At 33.3% G+C, this 6,760-nt stretch overlaps 1 non-coding gene across 1 annotated transcript; it reads right to left on the reverse strand.

The window, feature by feature from the left end:
• Positions 1 to 580: 580 nt before the first annotated feature.
• TRNAR-CCG (transfer RNA arginine (anticodon CCG)) lies at positions 581 to 652 on the reverse strand. Its single transcript has one exon. It is a non-coding gene; the product is annotated as a tRNA-Arg (tRNA).
• Between the last annotated feature and the right edge of the window lie 6,108 nt (positions 653 to 6,760).

A 6,760-nucleotide genomic window follows, 5' to 3' on the forward strand; every position in this document is an offset into this window, starting at 1 on the left:
CAAATTTGATGATCATTGATCAAATAGTTCTCAAGATTTTCTGTCTCCTTGATGGACGAACATGGTAAAAATAAACCAAACTCCTTTAAAATGCTTTTTTACTCTAGTCGTTGATGTTTATCCTTGGCTGTTATGAAAGCCTGCACAGTGACAAAGTAAAGGGGTTGCATGCGCACAAGGCGTACTTAGAAACTTCGAGAAACTTGGATTATGTTTTCGCGTACATTTTCATCCTCTCCGATCCGACACCCACGAGCCAAAAATCGAAGGAATGGCTTCATACAGCAATACGGTAAAAATTTGTCAGTTTATCAAATTTGGTTTCTTTAGGTCACCGCTTTCTGGGCGAAAACCAGATCACAAACATTATTTTATAGCTATCTAACAAGTAAATCTAGATTAACGACTTAAAATGAAATGAAATTTTTGGGTTTTACGTCCCATGGTTATGCCGGTTAGGCTAAAGGAAACGGTGATTATGAGAAAAATGAGTGAAATGGTGGAATGAAGAAAGTGGGAGGAAACAAGAGAAGCCCGAGAAAACCCACGAGCAAGGCGTTTGTCCATCACAAAGTCCACACGGCGCGAGCTGGGATCGAACCAGCGACCTCAAGCACCGGAGGTGAACGCTCTACCACTGAGCCACCGCGCCCCCAAGATTAACGATTTATTTTACAAATTGAACTAAAGACTGAAATAAGTCCTATCTAAAACTTAAACACGGAGAGATTTACTCAACATCAGAGTAAAAAAGAAAATGTCTAATTGGGATGGAATTTTCATTTGACAAGCCACACAAACCATTATAAGCCTAACATAATTAGTTCTCTCACAAATTTATATGAATATTAGGATTTTTCACTCGTTCTCAGGCTTGACTTTCGCTTTTAAAAAATAAACCTTGGTCATAATGTAAAGAAATTTGCTACAAACATACCTTTTGTGGTATATGAGAAGGACGATGAATTCATTTATTACAGATGGCACCAGTCTCTCTAATCTTTGCGAGTTTGGCCGATTCTGCTAATTGTCGCTCACAGTGACTGGAAAACGGAATCCATAAAGGCCTTACCCTACCTAATTTCGTCTTATGGACATCCTGAAAGGGGAGTTAGGTTGCAATAAATCTCAGATTGTCAGGAACTGCAACGCGGTAATCAGTAGAACTCTGTAAGTAATATTGTGTTAATTTACCTTCTGTAACATGGAAAAGCTTGTGCAAGTATCTAGAAATGATCGTGATAAGTAAAAGTACGGTAATAGATAGCGTGCTACTTTTGCTATTGTTTTCCTAGAAAAACATGGTAAAATATACCTACCAACTTTACAAATATTGCCTCCGGTTTCAATTCTGACCTCCATAGAAGAAGAACGGTAATTGGTAGCGAGAATATAAAAGATCGTATAAAATAAATTTTTGAGATACTTGTACTATAAAACATATAAAAGATCATCATACAAAGAAAATGTATCTTATTCAGCATTACTAAAAAAGTTTGACTTCATATGATTGTGTGATAGAAGGCATTTTATGGAACTTGTTTTTCTCCATAAGTCTGTAAATGGAATAATCGATAATCCAGAGTTTCTGAAATTGTTGTATTTTAATATCAACAATAAATCTCTACGAATGAGACCTCCGTTTTGCTGTAAAAGATCATATTCAGAAGCTCATTCAAATTCTCCTGTAATTAGATTATGTAAAAGATATAATAATATTATAAAAATGAATACAGATATAGATTTAGCGATGCCTTTCTCATGTATATCAACATAGTAAAGAAAATTACCGAATTTGGTCGAGTTTAATAAAACAAATAGAACATTGACTCTGTAATCCTTGAATAGATGATGTTATTGTTTTATAATGAAATGTCCTGGTGGTTCCAAGGGTAATATACAATATGATGTTTTCTTTTTAGGTTTTACATTATATGAATTTTTGCGTACAATATAATAGACTCGCTAGTTAATCATTATGATTTCATTTAGTTTTAGTATAGATTAACACATTCTCTGTTCTTAAAAATACTCTATGCATATATATGTATGTTTGTATGTGTATGTATGTATATGTACTTATATGTATATATATATATATATATATATATATATATATATATATATATGTGTGTGTGTGTGTGTGTGTGTGTGTGTGCGTGTGTGTGTGTGTGTGTGTGTTTGTATGAATCTATATATGTGTATGTATGTGTGTGTGTGTATGTGTATATGCACATGTGTGTGTATGTATGTATGTGCATGTGAATGTATGTATTTATATTACTATTTTCGATTATGAAATCCCATGTTAATGGAGATAACTTGAAAAGAAGGTATGGAATTCTCTGCTTTTCTTTTCTCTTATTGTAACTTTTATTTACTTATTTTGTTTGAATCTATGTATTTTTGTTCTATTTACGAAATTTTTATATTTTACTATTTGTAAGCCTATTGTAATTGGGGTTTATGCCCTGTAATAGGTGCAAAATAAATAAATAAATAAATAAATAAATAAATAAAATAAATAAATAAATATCAAGAACAGTTCATCCCTGACCTTATCCATTGCAACCGGAAGAGATAGGCATAAAACTTCCGGTTTCAGTACGAATTCCAGTGTCGAATCTAGCTCAGCGCCGGAGGGCATAGGTCCCCCAGTTTTTTGAGTGACAAAAATAATGTAAGCTATTATTTATACAGTATTTATGTTTATATAGCTATAATTTTAAAGTTTATAGTAAACTTATTATATATCTATGATAGTATTGATTCTGGCTGCCCCGCCCCCAGTTTTCAACTTCTAGATCCGCCTCTGTTAAAATCCCCACAATTTGGAAGTATATCATAGTTCCACAATGTGAAACACAAAGCTCACTTTATTTGTTTAGTAAAAAAATTACTTTGAAGTTGGTAATACTGTAATAAGAAGGAAAAACCAAAAGTATAAGGGGAAGTTTAAGAAGAAAGAATATGCAAGCGATCTCATTGTTGGATTTTTTCCAGCGAAAAAAAAAGCTAGTAAAAAACGGGGAGTAAAGAAGAGTTTTATTTAATTTTTTTTACCCTCAAGAGACTAAAGAAAAGTCGTGGTTTTGTGAACAAAAGCATGCAGAATTTGGTCAGAACTAGGAATTTTCTGACATATGTCACGGGCACTATACTCTCGCGTAATGAAGCTGTCTTGCCTACAGCGGATGACTGGAACTAAAAAAAATAATAATAGTAATAATAATAATAATAATAATAATAATAATAAAAGAGGAAGAAGAAGATGTGGTAAAGAAAGTTTGGGGAGAAAAAGTCAACTTTATTCTTGCTTATACTATTATTCTGTGCCTCTTCTCGTTTATGCTTCCGTCATCTACTTCTATACAAATTTTCTTGCCTCAATCCCATAGCGAAAAAAAAACTGAATTAGGAACTTTCTGGTACATTTTTTCTTTCCTCACAATATTATTTTTTTTAATGACGAAGATAATTACTTTTCTGTATTTTTTCGAAAAAAAAATCACCTCGTTTCATTTTTTGGGGTTATGAGTTATGAACGAGTTTTCAGAGGGTGACGAACAAGTCCACGGAGATGAAATTAGTTAAGAACCCCACCTCCACCTCTTAATTTATCACTTCCAGAAACATTTCAAACAAAATTACTACCTCATATGACTTCATTATAGCTTTTCTCTGAAACGGAGTTGGCATATCCATTTGAAAAATGAAAATACAGATTGAAGTTGTATCAACCATATTATTATTATTATTATTATTATTATTATTATTATTATTATTATTATTATTATTATTATTATTATTATTATTATTATTATTATTATTATTATTATTATTATTATTACTATTATTATTATTAGCTGAACCTGCGCTCTTTACACAGTACATCATTCAAATATTAGCATGAATCTCCTTGTCATTCCTCAAAACATCCGTACATGTCCCTTTACAAATACAAGTGAAGAACGTCTTGGTAAATATAGGAATAGGTATCATAAAGGGAAGATTTTTCTATTGTTTTCTCAATATCTCGCTTCGTTTGCAAGATTTTAACCAATTTCCGGTTGGAGTTTCTAATTCGTGTATGATTAGTGTTTTTTTTTTCTTCTTGCATGCAGTATTAATAAGCAAATACATTACACACATGATTAATTATAATGTCAATATATATTATGTTCATTTGGCAAAACACTCCAAACAATAAAGATTCATTTTAGACCGGAGAAATAGTTCTCCTATGTTTTTCATTATCATTTGGTCATGAAACAAGAAACACGCTAAAGTGATAGTCATTTTGTGTTGTTTCAACACCTCATTTTTTGCTGTGTAGGAATAGTAATTTTTCCCTAAGATCATACTATTTAACTGTTGTTTACAAGTTATGTGTGTATCACTGTCAGCAGTGGTGGACCCAGGGGGACAATCGCCCCCCCCCCTAGAGGAGGAAACTTTCTTATTTTATATATAAATAAAACCCATCCGAGAATTTGGAGCTCTTAAAAATAGTGTATGTGTATTGTTGTTAGAACAATAGACAATAATAGATAAAACCTACCATTAATGAACTCGGCCGAGAAAATTACTGTAGTTGTGTATTTAAGAAAACAGAATTCAAGAAATTCACTCTCATTCAAGAGTTATTATGTGAATTTATGGACACACTAAGTTTATAATCTTATAAGGCCCACAAACGCGATCCTAATACAAATCTTTCTGTTGGATTGATGACAATAACAATTTTACCCAGGTCAAGTTGGCAGAGAAAATGGTAGTCATGATTATTATTTATACCTAGGTTGTTTCTGTGACGATGAACTTTTAAAAGGTTCTGAAGGCATGAAATATGTTAGCTCCTCCTCACAGAAACGCCAAAAAAGAGCAGAAATATGTCTTGCTAAATGACACCCGCAATCTGTCGTTAAAAAGAAATTCGAAAAGAGTGTAATTCTTCTTCCCCTCCCTCCCATTTTTTCCACAGTGCAAACGTAATTATAAACGTCAAAGATGAGGTATGAAACTTCAATGCATTGTTCATGTAGCTATATATATATACAGGAAATAAGAGGAATTTATAAAATAAATATATAATACTAGCACAGATGTATCCGACCTCTCAGCGATGGCTAACGGCAAATGGAACGGGGAATAACTCGGGGCCAACTCAGCGTTCACAATTAATCAAATATTCATTGTGCAGACGTCTGTGTAATTAGAGCTATCATTAACGTGTATCATAAGTCAATCCAAGCTCTTCTGTTTCAGAACAAAGCAGGTTGAAAAAAGTAAACATAAAAATACTCAATATTGAGATTGCCAATAGGCAATTAAAGTTATAATGGTAACAGTGTAAATAAAAAGCAATAAAAAAACGTTGTGAAAGGAAAGCTTTATTTTTAAAAAAAAAAGTCACATCAAAGATTAGCCAGAAAATTTATTAGGAATTATCAGATTTTCACAGTATAGACTTTTTTCATATGCATCTGTTTCTTCTTTCCATCAGTAGAATATATTGACAGCCGTAGGAACTATTATGTTCAATTTACCTGCAATAGAGGAACTACATATTGAATAGTTACCATGTTCTATTCTTTCTTTAACTACATGGATAATGGAAAACATGAAAGGATTATATTTTGTTTATTTTGTGCTAGTTACGAGGTACGTCCAGAAAATAAGTGTACTAGACTTTTGTAGGTTTCAAAAAAATTATTTAAAACAAAACTTTTAGATGCTTACATCATGTATCCTCGTCGCCAAAAGTGCCTTTACATCGCCGTGACGGGTATGTGACCGCGCAGTACTCTAAGGAAGGGATGGTTGCATAAGAAATTGTGATTAATTTTGAAGAGTTTTTATTTTGACTACGGAAATAACGTACGTATAGGGACTAAAGGCAAGATTAGAAGCATCACCGCACTGTCTTCTCTGAAAATATTCGTATTCTCAGTTTTTCAATTTACTGTCTTATATGTTAAGTTAATAACTGCTACTAGAGCTTTTCACTCTTCAGGACTTTACTACAACATGTTCGCAGGGCACTTTTCTAAGTCCTAAATGTGTGCGTGAATTATTTCATTCCTCTCACTGTAATTATTTGAGAATGAAAACTGATTACGCTGAACGTGAACATGTTTCGCTGTCGTAAAGGAAGGACCGTAATAAATATAGATAAGGTTCTTATTATTATACAAAACACAGAAGTATTTATTCCCTATATAGAACAATATATTACAGTAACTAAGAAACATCATAATCACTTAAGCCCCCAGGACTTTTTCCAACAGGGGGAGGGCAAAATACCGATATAGTGTTTTTCATTTTATTGCCCTATATATGTTAAGTTAAAATCCATAACATAAATATTGATAGCGTATATCGTCTTTGCCCATTAGTCAAAACATTCATCTCCAGACATGATGTTAAGAAAATAGAAAGAAAGGGATATGAACAGTGGTGTAATTAATTTTACTGCGTTCTCGATCTATCGATCATTGATTTACTCATACTCCACCAGGCCCCCTGTGCCAGGTATTTCAGCTGCTGCCTTATATATAGGGTTCCATGTCAGAAGGGCAGACAAAAGGGCAAACACAGAAAGGTCCGAGTCAAAACGGCCCGCGACAAAAGAGACCCGCTACAAAAGGACCAGACCAAAAAGGCCCCGCGTCAAAAGCGCACGGGTGAAAAGGTCTCCGCAACAAAAAGGCCTGAGTCAAACGGGCCCGAATCAAAACGCCCCTTGTAAAAAGGTCTC

This window comes from Thermobia domestica, chromosome 10, assembly GCF_964235325.1.
Source record: "Thermobia domestica chromosome 10, izTheDome1.hap1.1, whole genome shotgun sequence".
NCBI classification, from domain to species: domain Eukaryota; kingdom Metazoa; phylum Arthropoda; class Insecta; order Zygentoma; family Lepismatidae; genus Thermobia; species Thermobia domestica.